At 37.1% G+C, this 16351-nt stretch overlaps 1 pseudogene across 1 annotated transcript; it reads left to right on the top strand.

The window, feature by feature from the left end:
* Positions 1 to 317: 317 nt before the first annotated feature.
* LOC103263129 lies at positions 318 to 3140 on the top strand (annotated as a pseudogene). The gene has a single exon (XR_002482122.1). The product of XR_002482122.1 is annotated as a C-1-tetrahydrofolate synthase, cytoplasmic pseudogene (transcript).
* The last annotated feature ends 13211 nt before the right edge of the window (positions 3141 to 16351 follow it).

Raw genomic sequence — 16351 nt, 5'->3', positions numbered from 1 at the left:
CCTCAATCTCTCCCCCGCTTGCCCTTCCACCATGTTTACCCTGCAAGTCCCTAACATGGACTATCCATTCTAATCACAGTGCTATCAAATTGTTACCCACACCTCTCCATATTAACCTTCGCAGGACAGAGACGGTCATGCTCTGTGTTCCCACAGCACATGTTCAAGTCTAGTGCTATTGTCTGTTTTATGTGGGAGACATTGAAAAATTAAGGGCAGTCCCTAAGCACGTGGATTGGGCTGTCCCGCGCGGCTTTGGAGAGAGTGCAGCCTTGGGTTTGGCAGTGTCCATCGTGGGCAGCGGACTAATAAAGGCCATGGTGCCGGTGGAAATTCTGAACAGGAAGGTGGTCTCTGCACACATAAGAGAGAGACTGAAGAATCAAGTCACTCAGATGAAGGTGCAAGTACCTGGTTTCACACCAGGCCTAGCCATTCTACAGGTCGGCGACAGAGATGATTCCAATCTTTATATAAACATGAAACTGAAGACTTTGCTGAGGAGATTGGGATCAAAGCCACACACATTAAGCTACCAAGAACGGTCACAGAATTTGAGGTGATAAACCACATTACATCTTTGAATGAAGACGCTACTGTGCATGGGTTCATCATGCAGCTGCCTTTAGATTCAGAGAATTCCATTAACACTGAAGCAGTGATCAATGCTATTGCACCAGAAAAGGATGTGGATGGGTTGACCAGTGTCAGTGCTGGGAAACTTGCTAGAGGCGACTTGAAGGACTGCTTCATTCCTTGTACACCTAAGGGATGCTTGGAACTCATCAAAGAGACAGGGGTGCAGATTGCTGGAAGGCATGCTGTGGTGGTTGGGCCAAGCAGAATAGTAGGGGCCCCGATGCATGACTTGCTTCTGTGGAACAATGCCACTGTGACCACCCGCCACTCCAAGATGGCCAATGTGGATAAGGAGGTAAATAAAGGTGACATTCTGGTTGTTGCAACTGGTCATCCTGAGATGGTGAAAGGGGAGTGAATCAAACCTGGGGCCATCGTCATCGACTGTGGGATCAGTTACGTTCCGGATGACACAAAGCCAAATGGGAGAAAAGTTGTGGGTGACGTGGCATACAGCAAGGCTCAGGAGCGGGCAGCCTTCATTACCCCTGTTCCTGGTGGCATTGGGCCCATGACGGTTGCCATGCTCGTGCAGAGCATAGCGGAGAGTGCAAAGCGTTTCCTGGAGAAGTTTCAGCCAGGAAAGTGGATAATTCAGGATAGCCGACTTAACCTCAAGATACCTATTCCAAGCGATATATCACCATCTTGCAAACCGAAGCCCATTGGTAAGCTGGCTTGAGAAGTTGGTCTGCTGCCAGAAGCGGTAGAATTATATGGTGAAACCAAGGCCAAAGTCCTGCTGTCAGCTCCGGACCGCCTGAAGCACCAGGCTGATGGGAAATATGTGGTGGTGACCGGAATAACTCCGACACTCCTGGGGGAAGGGAAGAGCACGACCACCATTGGGTTGGTGCAAGCCCTGGGCGCCCACCTCCACCAGAATGTCTTCGCGTGTGTGCGGCAGCCGTCTCAGGGCCCCACCTTTGGGATAAAAGGTGGCGCTGCAGGAGGTGGCTACTCGCAGGTCATTCCTATGGAAGAGTTTAATCTCCACCTCACTGGTGACATCCACGCCATCACCGCAGCGAATAACCTGGTTGCTACAGCCATTGATGCTCGGATATTCCATGAACTGACCCAGACAGACAAGGCTCTCTTTAATTGTTTGGCACCGTCAGTAAATGGAGTGAGGAAATTCTCTGATATCCAAGTCCAAAGGTTAAGGAGACTAGGCATTGAAAAGACTGACCCTATCACACTGACAGATGAAGAGATAAACAGATTCGCAAGGTTGGACATCGATCCAGAAACCATAACTTGGCAAAGAGTGCTGGACACCAATAATAGGTTCCTGAGAAAGATCACGATTGGACAGGCTCCCACGGAGAAGGGGCACACGCAGACGGCCCAGTTTGATATCTCTGTAGCGAGTGAAATCATGGCTGTCCTGGCTCTCGACAGTTCCCTAGAAGACATGAGAGAAAGACTGGGCAAAATGGTGGTGGCATCCAGCAAGAAAGGGGAACCCATCAGTGCTGAGGACTTGGGAGTGAGCAGTGCATTGACGGTGCTTATGAAGGATGCCATCAAGCCCAACCTCATGGAGACCTTAGAGGGCACCCCAGTGTTTGTTCACACTGGCCTATTTGCCAGCATCACACATGGGAATTCCTCAATCATCGCAGATCGGATCGCCCTCAACCTGGTTGGCCCAGAAGGGTTTGTAGTGATGGAAGCAGGATTCAAAACCGACATTGGAATGGAGAAGTTCTTCAACATCAAGTGCCGGAACTCTGGTCTCCAGCCTCACGTGTTGGTGGTGCTGGTCACCACCATCAGAGCACTGAAGCACAGGGGTGGTCACAGGGTTACTGTTGGACTGCCTCTTCCCAAGGCTTATGTAGAGGAGAACCTGGAGCTGGTGGGGAAAAGGCTTCAGTAACTTGAAGAAGCAAATAGAAAATGCCAGAATGTTTGGAGTGCCAGTGGTGGCGGTGGTGAATGCGTTCAAGACTGACACCAAGGCCGAGCTAGACCTCGTGATCCGCCTGGCCAGGGAACATGGGGCTTTGGATGCCGTTAAGCGCACGCACTGGGTGGAAGCTGGCTCAGGCCGTGCAGAGGGCAGCGCAGGCGCCCAGCAGCTTCCAGCTCCTCTATGACCTCCAGCTCCCAGTGGAGGACAAAATCAGGATCATTGCGCAGAAGATCTATGGGGCTGATGACATCGAACTGCTCCCCGAAGTGCACCACAAAGTGGACGTCTACACGAGGCAGGACTTTGGAAATCTACCCATCTGCATGACCAAAACACACTTGTTCTTGTCTCACAACCCAGAACTAAAAGGCATGCCCACGAACTTCATCCTGCCCATTGGTGACATTCGTGCCAGCGTCGGGGCAGGTTTCCTGTACCCTTTAGTGGGAGCGATGAGCACAATGCCTGGACTCCCCACCAGGCCCTGTTTTTATGATATTGATTTGGACCCTGAAACTGAACAGGTGAATGGACTATTCTAAATAGATCAGTCAGTCATCTTCAAGAAGCTGCATTGGAAGTGTAGCTGCGTCCGTTCAGGCCGGTTAGGAAGTGTGGGGAAGTCGGAGAGTCGGCCCCACCCCGAAGAGCTTTTGGAATAAATGGTGGGAGTTTCCCCAGAAGCCTTTCCAGCCTTAATTCTCATCATGTATAAATTGACACAAATCATGCACACGTCTGTTTACTTTAGTGAAGATCCACAGAATAAAAAGGAAATAATTTTGCTTAAAAAAAAATAAAAATTAAAAATTTTTTTAAATTAACTAAGTATGGTGGCACATGCCTGTAGTCCCAGCTACTCAGGATGCTGAGGTGAAAGGATTGCCTAAGCCCAGGAGGTCGAGGCTGCCATGAGTCGTGATTATCATGATTATGCCACTATACTCCAGTCTGGGTCACAAAGTGAGACCCTGACTCAAAAATAATAATAATAAAATAAAATAAATTCACTAACTGTTGAATCAACAACTCCTGCTTATCAGACACATCATTTCTTTTGGTCCTAAAAACGAATACATTTTACTGGGCTCAGTAGCTCTGTCTGTCTTCCCAGCACTTTGGGAGGCCAAGGAGAGTGGATTGCCTGAGCCGACAGGTTCGAGACCAGCCTTGGCAAATTTGCAATACCTCCTCTCTACAATAAATTAAAAATTAGCCAACGTGTGGTAGCACACGCCTGTAGTTCTGGCTACTTGGAAGGCTGAGGCAGAAGGATTGCCAGAGTCCAGGGGGTCAACACTGGGGTGGCCATGAGCGTGCCGCTGCACTCCAGCCTGGGCGATGGAGTAAGACTCCAACTCAAAAAAATAATAATAATGCATTTTATCTATAGGTAAAACATCATTCTTCTTCCAAATGCCACTATTTTTTAGGAGAAATGCTGTTTCAGAAGAGCTGGGAGACAATCAGCTTTTAGTAAGAACCTACAGCATCACACTACAATATGTAGGGTGGATGGATATCCAGCATGCATTATGACCCAGAGTCACACCATCCAAACTGGGAAAAGGCAGCCATCCTTAGGACACAGATAGATTCTGAAAGACAGACTTTTTGACATATGGAAAGTGTCCTGTCTGTTTTAACTTGTTGACACTTATTTCCAAAGAATGAAATATCTTTTTAAAAATCCAAAACATTGGATGATATTCAGTTGTGGTTGGAAAAAGTGAATACTAATAAATATGAAATATGTTTCAGAGTACATAAATACATCTTATAATCATCCACTAAAATTAAAAAGTTAAAATACTACCACACTCTAGCATTTCCTGGGTCTGATCAGTCCAACTTATGGCACCATGAGGGGAAAATCTTGACTTGAGTTCAAGGGGAGGTGTTCATTTTTTTACTGAGCTTTAAATTCACATACAATCATTAACCATATTAAATGATCAAATAAAATGTGTTTTAGTATATTCACAGATTGTGCAATCACCATCACTATCTAATTCCAGAACATTTTTTCACTTCCAAAAGAAGACATGTACTCCTTAACCATCACTCCCCATTCTTCCCTTCCCAAGGCCCCTAACAACCACTACTCTACTTTCTGTCTCTATGGACTTTTATGTAAATGGAATCTTATAATAGTTGGAACTACCCAACTATTATTTTATAGTAACTCTACCAATTTACATTCTCATCAGCAATAGATAAGAGTCCCAACTTTCCCATATCCTTAACAACTTTTGCTATTTTCTTTTTTTAAAAAAAAATATATAGCCATCTAATGAATGCGAAGTGTCACCTCATTGTGGTTTTGATTTGCATTTCACTGATATCTAATGCTGTTCAGCATCTTATTATGTGCTTGTTAGCCATTTGTATATTTTCCTTAGAAATATGTTTATTCAAATTTTGACTAATTCTTAGTATTTTTGTTTCTATGGTTGAGCTGTAGAACTATTTTATATATTCTGAATTCAAGTCCTTATTAGAAATTTGTACCTTACAAATATATTCTTCCATCCTGTGGGATGTCTTTCTACTTCTTGATAGTATGCTTTTATGCACAAACGTTATCAAACGTGATACAGTCTAATGCTTCTATATTTGTCTTTGACTGTTTGTGTTTGAGATGTCATACTTAAGAAACCATTATCCAATCCAAATTTATTAGGATTTATACTTTTAGTTTTTTCTGAGAGTTGTATAATTTTAACACTAACATTTAGACCCTTGATCAATTTTGAGTTAATTATCATATATGGTGTGAAGCAGTGTCCAGATTTATTCTCTTGCATTCTCTTGCAGTTGTCCTAGAATCGTTTGGTAAAAAAGAATTATCTTTCTCCTTGGTCTTGATACCATGTCAAAAGTCAATTGACTATAAAAATATGCATATATTTATAACTGAATTCTCAATTATCTTTCATTGGTCTATATGTCTGTCTTTATGTCAGTATCACACTGTTTGATTATTCTAGCTTTGTAGTAAATTTTGAAATGAGTGCCCTACAACTTTTTCCTTCTTTTTCAAGTTTGTATTGACCGTACTGGGTTCCATGCACTTCCATATGAATTTTAGAATCTCTTTTTTCACTTCTGAAAAAGGAAGTTGGACTTTTCACAGGAATTGCATTGAATCTGATCAGTTTGGGACATAATGCCAACTTAATAATATTAATTTTCCTGATCCATGAACATACTGCCTTTCCACTTATTAAGGTGTTCTTCAGTATCTCTCAATTACATATTATAGTTATTAGTCCATATGTTTTACACTTCATTTGTTGAATTCATTTATAAATATTATATTCTGTTTGATGTTCTTATAAAGGAATTATTTCTTTGTTTTAATTTTCAGTAGGCGACTACAGAAATACAATTGACTGTGTACATGAATACAATTGAATATTGCATATTAATTTTCTGTCTGCCATTCTTGCTGAACTTATTGATTAGCTCTGGTTTATTTTTGTGGATGCATTAGGATTTCTTATACAAAAGATTATGTCACTTGCAAAAAGAGATAACTAAAATTACTTTTTCAAACTAGATAACTTTTGTTTCTTTTTCTTCCCTAATTGTCCTGGAGAAAGCCTCCAACACAATGCTGAAAAGAGGTGACAAGAGTGGTATTCTCCTCTTGTTCCTGATCTTAGGTGGAAAGTTTTCTCTCTTTTACCACTTGGTATCAGGCTTTGGTATCAGAATAACGCTGGTCTCAAAGAATGAGTTAAAAATACTCCCTTCTCTTCAGATTTGTGCAAGAGCTTGTGAAAAGTTGGTATTAAATCTTTTTTTAAAGTTTTGTTGGAATTCACGGGTAAAGCCATCTGATCTTGGATTTCTCCTTATTACTATTATTACTTTTTACCTGTCTATTCAGATTATCTATTTTCTCTTGAGTTACTTTCATTAGATGTGTCTTTCTGGGAACTTGTCCATTTTCTCTAGATTATCTAATTGGTTGACATATAATTGCTGATAGTATTTGCTATCATCCTCCTTTTTTTCCTGCAAGATCAGTAGTGGTGCCCTCTCTTTTATTTCTTGATTTTAGTGATTTGATTACTTTTTCTTCTTATTATTAAGTCTTTGTCAATTTTGTTGATGCCTTCAAAAACCAACTTGTGGTTTCATTGATTATTTTATTATTCTGTTTCGATTCTCTAGTTTATCTGTTTCCACTTTAATCTTTATTGTTTTCTTCTTTATGCCAACCCTGGGTTTACTTTGGTCTTCTTTTTTCTAATTTCTTAAGGTTGAAGGTATTGATTTGAGATGTTTATTCTTTTTTAACATAGGTATTTGCAACCATAACCTTTCTAAGTGCCCCTTTTGTTACATTTCATGAGCTGTGGTATTTTTTAAAGTTTTAATTGACCACAAATGGCTTTCTAATTTTTTTCTTTTTTTGATCCATTACTTATTAAGAAGCATGATGTTTCATTTCAACATATTTGTGAAATTCCCAAATTTTCTTCTGTCATTGATTTCTAATTCCATTTCACTGTTGTCAGAAACATATTCTGTATGCCACCAATACTTTGAAATTGAATTAGATTTGTTTTATGGTGTAACCTTAGAGAATGGTATATGTGCATTTGAAAGCTGTGGATAGGTGAATAATTCAATAGGTATCTATTAGGTCTAAGTAGTGTAAACTGTTGGTAAAGTCTTCCTTTTCACTACTAATCTTCTGCCTACTTCTACTCATTATTAAAAGTAAGACCTTGAAATCTACTACTATTGTTGAATTATTTCTTTCTGCCTTGAATTTTATCAGTTTTTATTTCATGTATTTGGGCTTTATTGTTAAGTACATGTATATTTTTAGTTGTTGTATCTTCTTGATGTATTGATGTTTGATTGTTATAAAGTCTTTGTCTCTAGTAACAAATTTTGTCTTAAAGTCTATTTTGCTTGATATTAGCATAACCAATCAAGCTCCATTCTGTTGCTGTTTGTACAGTATTGTTTCCATTCTTTTACTCTCAACCTATCTGTGTTCTGTATTTTAATCTGATTCTATTGCAGTCAGCATATAGTTGGATCATTTATTTTATCTGTTTTGCAAAGTTCCACCTTTTAATTAAAGAATTAATGCATCTAATGCAATTTTTAATAAAGTAAGATCTACATATACCATGTCTATTTTTTTCTACATGCCTTGCATTTTTTTTCCAGTTTTTTAATTGCTGCCTTCTTTTATGTACAATAGGTATTTCATACTGTACCATTTTAAAACGTGTCATTTCTTTCTCTATATATTTATAGAAATAATATTCTTATTTCCTTAGTGGTTGCCTGAGAATGACAATTAGCATCTCAACTGATACAAGTCTCTTCCAAATTAATACCAACTTAATTTCAATAGCATACAAAAGCTTTGCTCCTATTTAGCTCCAATGTAATTTATTATCACAAATTACATGTTTATAAATACTGTGCAAATCAACATAGATTTATAACTATTATATTATGCAATTGTGTTTTAACTTTTATAGGAAACAAGGAATGTAGCTATCAGCAAAATATACATTTTTCTTATTTACTATGCAGTTATTTTTACTGATACTTTTTATTTTTTCATGTGGATTTGAGTTAGCACTTAAAATATGTAATCTTTTTGCCTTTTGACTACCGTTGTCTTGATGAGAAATGAGTTAATAATCACACCGTTTTGTGTGATAAGCCACTTCTCTCTTGATACTTGCCACAATTTCTCTTTGTCTTTCAACAATTTGATTGTATATTTCTAGGTGTGGATATTTTTGAGATTGTCCTATTGGAGTATTGGAGTTTGTTAAGTTTCTTGGATGTATAAGTTCATGTCTTTCATCAAATTTTCATCACACAGCCCTACACATGAACGTAGCCCTCTTGATACCTGGTTGTGTTAGAGATTTACAAAGCCCTTATGGTCATCTAATTCCTCAGCTTTTATTTTAAGCTTTTTGGTAAATCTATTATGTGTCCCAACTGTTATCCATTATCTCAGGCAGCTGTGACATTAAAACATTTGACAAACGCCCCCTGGGGAGAAGTATTTAGGATTGAAGTTTGTGTGAAGTCAAATAAAAACAAGCATTAAAAGTGAGTCCAATATACAGTTAGAAAATACTTTTTCCCATTCTGTGGGCTGTCTCCCTACTTTCTTGATGGTTTCTTTTGCTTTGCAGAAGCTTGTCAGTTTGATGAGGTCCCACTTGTCTATCTTATTTCTTATGGTATGGGCACTTAGGGTTCTAAATAGGAATTGGTTGCCAGTTCCAATTTCCATAAGGGTATCTCCTGCATTTTCTAAGATTCTTATAGTTTGAGGTTTTATGTTTAGGTCTTTGATCCATTTAGAGTTAATTTTTGTGTATGGTGATAGGTAGGGGTCCTGTTTCAAAAGTGTAAAATACAAAGTCTTTTCAGCATTTAAAACAAGAGCTACCACACAGAGTGTTTTGGGTAATTTTCTGATACTTAGTGGATTTTCTCTTTTTTTATTTAACTTTATTTTTTGACAACTACTGTACATATTTATGGCATACATAGTGATGTTTTGATACATATAAGGTGCAGTGATCAGAACAGTATAATTAGCATATCTATCATGTCAAACATGTAGTCATTTTTTTTTTTGTTTTGGGAACATTCAGTATCTTTCTTTTAGCTACTTGAAATGATGTATTATTTTTAATTATACCCATCCTACAGTAGTATAGTGCACTAGAACTTATTCCTCCTATCCAGCTATAATTTTGAATCTTTTAACAATTCTTATAAAACTTCTACCTGATCACTCATTTGCTACTTGATACTTTTGTAAATTCATCTTATCATGTCTTCTTCCTTAAACCTATATGACTACATTTCTTGGGGGACAAGAACTGTGTATTTTATTCATTTTTATCCCTGACAATGTCCCACATGGTGAATTATACACAAATATTCCCAAAATGTTTATTGATTAACTAACTGAAAAAGAGGATTAAGTTTAGAAGAACTTCTATATTTGGACTACAAATTATTATTCATTAGGGTAATATAATCTTCCTGAATTCATGTTTATGAAACACTTTCTAGTAAATGAGGCAAACTGTAAATTCAACATGAGCCATATCAGCATATTCTTTATCAATTAGATAACATATCTTAGCATTTATAGATATTTATTTTGCAGATATTCTCTATCTACAGTGTAAACACTCTAGGTAGAAACAATTTTCTGGAAATTTATTCATTCTCTCTCCACCTCTCACTTCTTAAGAGACAATCATCAGAAATTGTGTCTAATAAGAGACTATATTACACATCATATAATTTCAAGTTAGAATTCAAAGGGTAGAGTGCCATTTATATATATTAATACCTTTATTTAAAGTCTCTACAAACATCTTCTCCTCTCATAGACACCCCAAAATGTCAAACATATCCAAATAACATTTTGCATAATAGAATAAAAGACAATGAGCAGATTTAAGTGCACCAATTTAAGTTTTTATAATTAGAACTTTATAACTTAATAATATACTCCTCAGGACAACTCTATGCATGGAAAAAAAATAACTGCTTGTACAAGATCATTTCATGAATATCACTTCTCTGACCTGTCCCTCAAAACTATAGAATTGTACAGTTATATAATTGGAAGATACCTTAATGGACATGTGCTGCAACATCCCTGCCAAGGAAAGGTGTCCTGAGACTGACAGGTGTCCCAGAGCATAGGACTCACCACCTTTAGAAACAGCCCATACTCCTTTCACAGCTTCTGAAATCCCAATTGTCATAGTTGCTAATGGCTTAGGAATGAAGAAAGTAATGTTATCTGCCCGCACTCATTGAAAATCTACCAATTATACAAAAAGAGGCTGTAGATGTCAAGGGTGGGCCAGAGGTGTCCTTCTCTTGTCTTACCTGCACATGGTTGAGCTTCTTGGAGAATGGTCATAGTTCTGCATTCACCTAAACGCAGAACAGATGAGCATGTGAGTTGCATCTGTGGTCACTACAAGGGGTTGAGTGTAAAACCATGGCAGACAGACTAGGCCTATCTAGAAGGACAACTGACCAAAAGAGCCCAGGGAAGTTCTGGAAGGCACAGCTAATAGAAGGACATTGTGCTAGGCAGAGAGAAGCATATTTGGTAAGATGCCAGTCAGGTAAAAAGTGCAATGTCAGAAAAAGGGGATGGGAATGACACACTGAGCAGCAACACATTCCCATTGACACTTCAGTAACTATTTTAACTCTTTACATCCCCATGTTTACACATTTACAAGATAGCTATTAGCACTGGATTTTCTCTGCAATATTAAATGGTATTTTATTATGTCATCAACTAATACCTATATCGAGGTAAGGTGATATTAGAAAATACATTTTAAAATGGCTTTTTACTAAAGGCATAATATTCTCTTAACTGCCAAGTCTATTAATTTTTAAAATACATATTTTCACTTAGAGAAAACTGAAGTGGCCTGCTTCTGTTATTCAGACCACAACCACAGTAATTTTAATGTTTATTTTAAAAATTATCTTTCCCATAAATGACAACTCTTATGAGCCATGATATTTTCACTTGTTTGTATAAAGAAAAATATATCAAATGTGTTCGTGTATGCCAAAGAAAAAGATGAAGCTTCTTCTTACTAAATAAAATTACAAACATGACAAGAAGTTAAATTTAAAATTAGGTACAAAAAAAGTCCTCTGCAGCACTACAGATTTGGGAAACAAGGACTCATTAAAAGGCTCTATGGCACTCAAAATAGATTTTACCTCAGTGCCTTTCAAAATTATGCTCATTATAAGAAACAGCATAAGAACCACTATAGACAGGAGATACTTGGCTGGGCTTGGTGGCTCAGGCTGTAATCCCAGCACTTTAGGAGGCTAAGGCAAGTGGTTTGCCTGAGCGTGCGGGTTCGAGACCTCGTCTTTACAATAAATCACACACACACACACACACACACACACACAGTTTTGGGGAGGCACATCTCATCAAGTGTAACTGCACAATGAATATTTGTATACCTAACCCTGAATTTTACCCCACAATTTTAAAATAAAAAAATTTAAAAGTTAAAAAAAAAAGAAAGGAGATACTAGACTGGAAAAATCTGGGGACACAGATGTAATATTCTATTGCTGAGTCTTTTACAATTTGAAGTTGGGAGTTCTGAACTTTTCTCAGCAATTAAGTTTGAAATAGCATTGTCTGTAGGCAGAATAAATTACATGTCTTACTATTTTTAATGCCAGTAGGTTGAACTGTGATTTATTCATTACACATCATTTAAATGTGTAACTGATTTACTGTAACATTTCTTCCATTTGTATTTTGTGTGTTCATCTTGTATCTTGTGACTTTGCTGAAACTGTTATTTGTTCAAGAAGTTGTGGGGTTTTTTGGTTTTGTTTGTTTTTTGAGGGATATTCTATGTAGACAGTCATGTCAGCTTTGAACAGAGGCAGTTCAATTCTTCTTTTCAACTATATATGCTTTTTATCTCTTTTTCTTACCTTATCACAGTGGCAAGAATTCCTATATCTAGTTAAATAAGAGCAGACAACCCTGCCTTTTCCCTATCTAAGGGAGAAGTTTTCAGTCTTTCAACATTAAGCAGGATATTAGCTGTAGAGGTTTTTCTATAGATGCTGCTTATTAAGGAAATTTTTCTTTATTCCTAGTTTGCTGAGAATTTCATGAATGGGTATTGGATTTTATCAAATGCTTCTTTTTGTCAATTATGATCATCTGATCTTTCCTTAGTAGTCTGATAACATGATGAATTACATGAATTGGTTTTTGACCGTTGATCCAGCATTGCATTCCTTGACTAAAATCTCTTTGGTCAGGATGTATAATTATTTTTAAACATTGCTTGATATATTCTATAAATATCTATGCCTTATGTGTCTATGCTCACGAGAGTTGTAAGTCTGCAGTTTTGCTTCCATTTTGTATTTTCTCTATCTGAATTATAAAATACAATTATTTTCATATGAAAGTCTGAGAATAATTTCTATTTAGAAAAGAATCCTGACCGTGCTCGGTGGCTCAACCTGTAATCCCAGCACTTTAGGAGGCCGAGGCAAGTGAATTGCCTGAGCCTACAGGTTTGAAACCAGCCTGGGCAGCTTGGCAAGACCTCATCTCTACAATAAATCAAAAATTAGCCAGGCATGGTAGCACACACCTGTAGTTCCAGCTACTTGAAAGACTGAGGCGGAAGGATCACTGGAGCCCAACAGGTTGATGCTGGGGTGGCCGTGAGTGTGCCACTGCACTCCAGCCTGGGCAACAGAGTGAGACTCCAACTCCAAAAAAAGAAAAGAAAAGAATCCGATATTCCAAAAGATTTGGAATCACCAGACTAAAAGATAACTAATGTACCTTTAGCTTTTATAGAACCATACTCAAATGTATGAAGAATATTTAGGTATTAGTGATAAAAAGCCACATCCTGGTGAAGATATCGAATATCAATAATTTTAAAAAGCAAGTGAATACCAAGGGGGAAATAAACTAGTACCCTCAAATGAAAGAATCAGGTTACCTTCTGATTTTTTTCCAGTAACATTCAAAATTCTGAGTTGGGTCTACAGGTGTCCAATAAGAATAAAGTGCAAAGAAATCATTTCATATTTGACATTGTTTTTCAGGTATAAAGACAACAAATTAATATTCTCAATTATGCAGTAACTCAAGAATAGAGTATCTTCAAGGACCTCCTGGGAACAAAAAAATTGCATGGTGAGATGAATCCCAATAAGTAGTTCATAAAAGGAGAAAGATGTTATTTTAGAGGCCTATTAGTAAACAATGTATCAACTTATATACACAATTAAGTTTTATGAAAGGCAGTTTTAGAGGAAGAGGAAATATGTTATAAATAATAAAATAAAGATAGAAAGAGAGGGACTGGGAGGAATTCTAGTTTTTTAATGAGTAAATAGTTACTGTATAAAAAGTAAATAGTTTAAAACTAAAGTGTGTCTTCAGTTTACTTCAACTTCTCATAAACTTTTCTTTAAATTTATGGTTGTTAACTATTTAAAATTTAGAAATTCATTCGATTTTACTTCATTCAAATACAAGTAAAATTAAAATAAGTTTTGTTTATGAATAATATGTACACTATGATCCAATTTTAGAAAATTCCTTCTCCCTCCCACCGTTCTTCCTTCCATGTATTGTTACTATTTATACCACTGGAGAGATTTCTAGAATGACATTCAGAAGATGATGATGATAGCTGTTTCTTGGTAATAAAATTTCAAACAAATTTTTACTTTTTATAATTTCTTGTAGTAATTTTGTGTCCTTTTTGCCAAAAAACGACCTTTTTGACAGAGAAGAGGAAAGAGAAGAGGAGGAGAAAGAGAAAAAGAAAACATTTACAAAAATAGGTGTCAATTCTTTTTTTTTCATTTTTGAGTTGGAGTCTTACTCTGTCACCCAGGAGAAATGCAGTGGTATGTTCACAGCCACCACAGTCTTAACCTACTGGGCTCAGGCGATCCTTCCGCCTCAGTCTTCCAAGTATCTGGAACTATAGGCACACACTACCAAGGTCAGCTAATTTTTTTTATTTATTGTAGAGATGAGGTTTCACCAAGTTACCCAGGCAGGTCTCGAATGCCTGGGCTCAGGCAATTCTCTTGCCTTGGCCTCCCAAAGTGCTGGGATTACAGGCTTGAGCCAACACACCCAGCCAGGTGTCAATTTTTTACCAGCATGATTCACCCATATTTTTCATAATGGCACCCAGTAACAATGAAATGAACTTAAATCCACAATTTTGTATTGTGTTTCTATACTTAGAGAAATGTCTTACAAAATGGCACAGTTTCTAATGGTTTGATAAAAGCATACTCTAAGATTAGAACACTTTGAAGAACAAATTTTATTTTCCATTGAAGAAAATTGGTTCCAATCACAGCCTGGCTAGATTCATGCAGAACACAGAGGTAGGGTGATTTGGGATGACTATATTTGATATTAAATAGGTTAATACAAGCTCTTAATTTTGGATTTTGGGCTTTGTAAGTGTACTGTTATTCATGCTAGATCTAAACATGATGAGATAAATTTTTGGTCAACTCTTTAGACAGCAATTGTAACAGTATCAGGTGCAGGAAGATCCATGCTCAGCATCATTTACATATCAGTGTTTAAACAATCACATTATTAAAATGAAAAATACAGTATACATAGATTTTTTTTATTCCTTACTCATGCTGCTTATGTTATCAAGAGTTATTTAACTGACAAACTTTAAATACAGCAAAAGTTACATTTATCTCTTAGAGATAATAATGCAGTTAAAAATTAGCAATCACATTGAAAGACATGCACTTATTTAATTTAATCATTGAGTTAAAACATTCTGTTCAGAAAAATCATACTCAATAATTTTGAATACTATTGTAACACTTTTTGTATTTTGGGTAAACAAAGTGAATACATGGGTGTTCTTTTCCACCACGCTATTTGATTTCATTCTTTTGAACAAAAAATTGGAATAATCTCTGAAATCCTTGAAAGTTATCACACTTCATCATGTTCTTGGAAACGTATAAATTATGATAGCTAAGGTAATATAATAGTTGAACAGATATTGTATGAATCTGATCAATGTAAACAATAAAAATCTAAATAATTTAAATTTCATGTAAACTATTTTATTTCAAAGAACCATAGAAGTTTAGACTTTGAAGGACTATCTTCTCAACTCAAGTGGTTACCCACTCTAGAAGTGCACACAGAGACCCTAAAAAGGCAATAAAAAGCCTGGGCTCCACCTTCACCTCCAAACCACCTCTAAAGCACATGGTAGTTCTCACAAGGCAGTCTCTGGACCAAAAGCAAATTCTTGGACTTCCCCTCAAGCCTACTGAATTAGACGTTCCAGGGTGTCTACAGCAGTCTGTATCTGATAAGTTCTACAGGTGATTCTGATGCTTGATAAAATGTCAGAACCTCTGTTCTAAGGTAAGACCTTGGTGTCTATGAAACTCTCCAGTTCCTTCAAATGTGTAACTAGTACTTCTCAAAGAAATAAAAATTAAGCTTCCATACAATCCAGTAATCACTGTCCTGAGAATATACCCAGAGGAACATCAATCACTCTACCAAAAAGACACCTGCACACACAAGTTTATAGCAGCGCTATTCACAATAGCAAAAACATGGAACCAACCAAGATGCCCATTTAAAGTGGATGGATAAAGAAAATGTGGTAATATATGTGATGGAATATTATGCAGTCATAAAGAAGAACAAAACCATGGCCTTCGCAATGACTTGGATGCACCTGAAGACCATCATCTAAGAGAATTATCACTGAAACAAACAACACAATACCACATATTCTCATTCATAAACAGGCCCAGAACTCTGAACATATTAGCACAAAGGTGGGATTGGCACATGTTGGACACTGCTAGGGGAGGGAGAAAGGGAGGGAATAGAAGTGATGGGGATATGTGGCAATAATTTAGTTAGCCAGTCCACTATTGGGAGAAAGAGGTCCTTCTAGAAGCTCAAACTTCACCTGCATGCAACCTACTTATGTAGCAAACCCCCACTTATACCCAGCAACTCTAAAAAACTTTTAAAGTGCAGACAACTTGAGACTCAATGTTTTTTCCAAATTCTTTTTTTTTTTTTAATATTTATTATGATGTTGTGGGTACAGTTAAGGGTTAGGTATACAATTATGTTTCATTCAGGCACCCTGTTGACAAGAGGTGTTTCCCCGTCCCCAGACAGATATTTGC

Source organism: Carlito syrichta, unplaced genomic scaffold, assembly GCF_000164805.1.
Source record: "Carlito syrichta isolate Samal-C Ts95f unplaced genomic scaffold, Tarsius_syrichta-2.0.1 Scaffold304732, whole genome shotgun sequence".
Taxonomy (NCBI): Eukaryota; Metazoa; Chordata; class Mammalia; order Primates; family Tarsiidae; genus Carlito; species Carlito syrichta.
The sequence above is the reverse complement of the archived record's forward strand: the minus strand, read 5'-3'. Positions and strand labels throughout refer to the sequence as shown.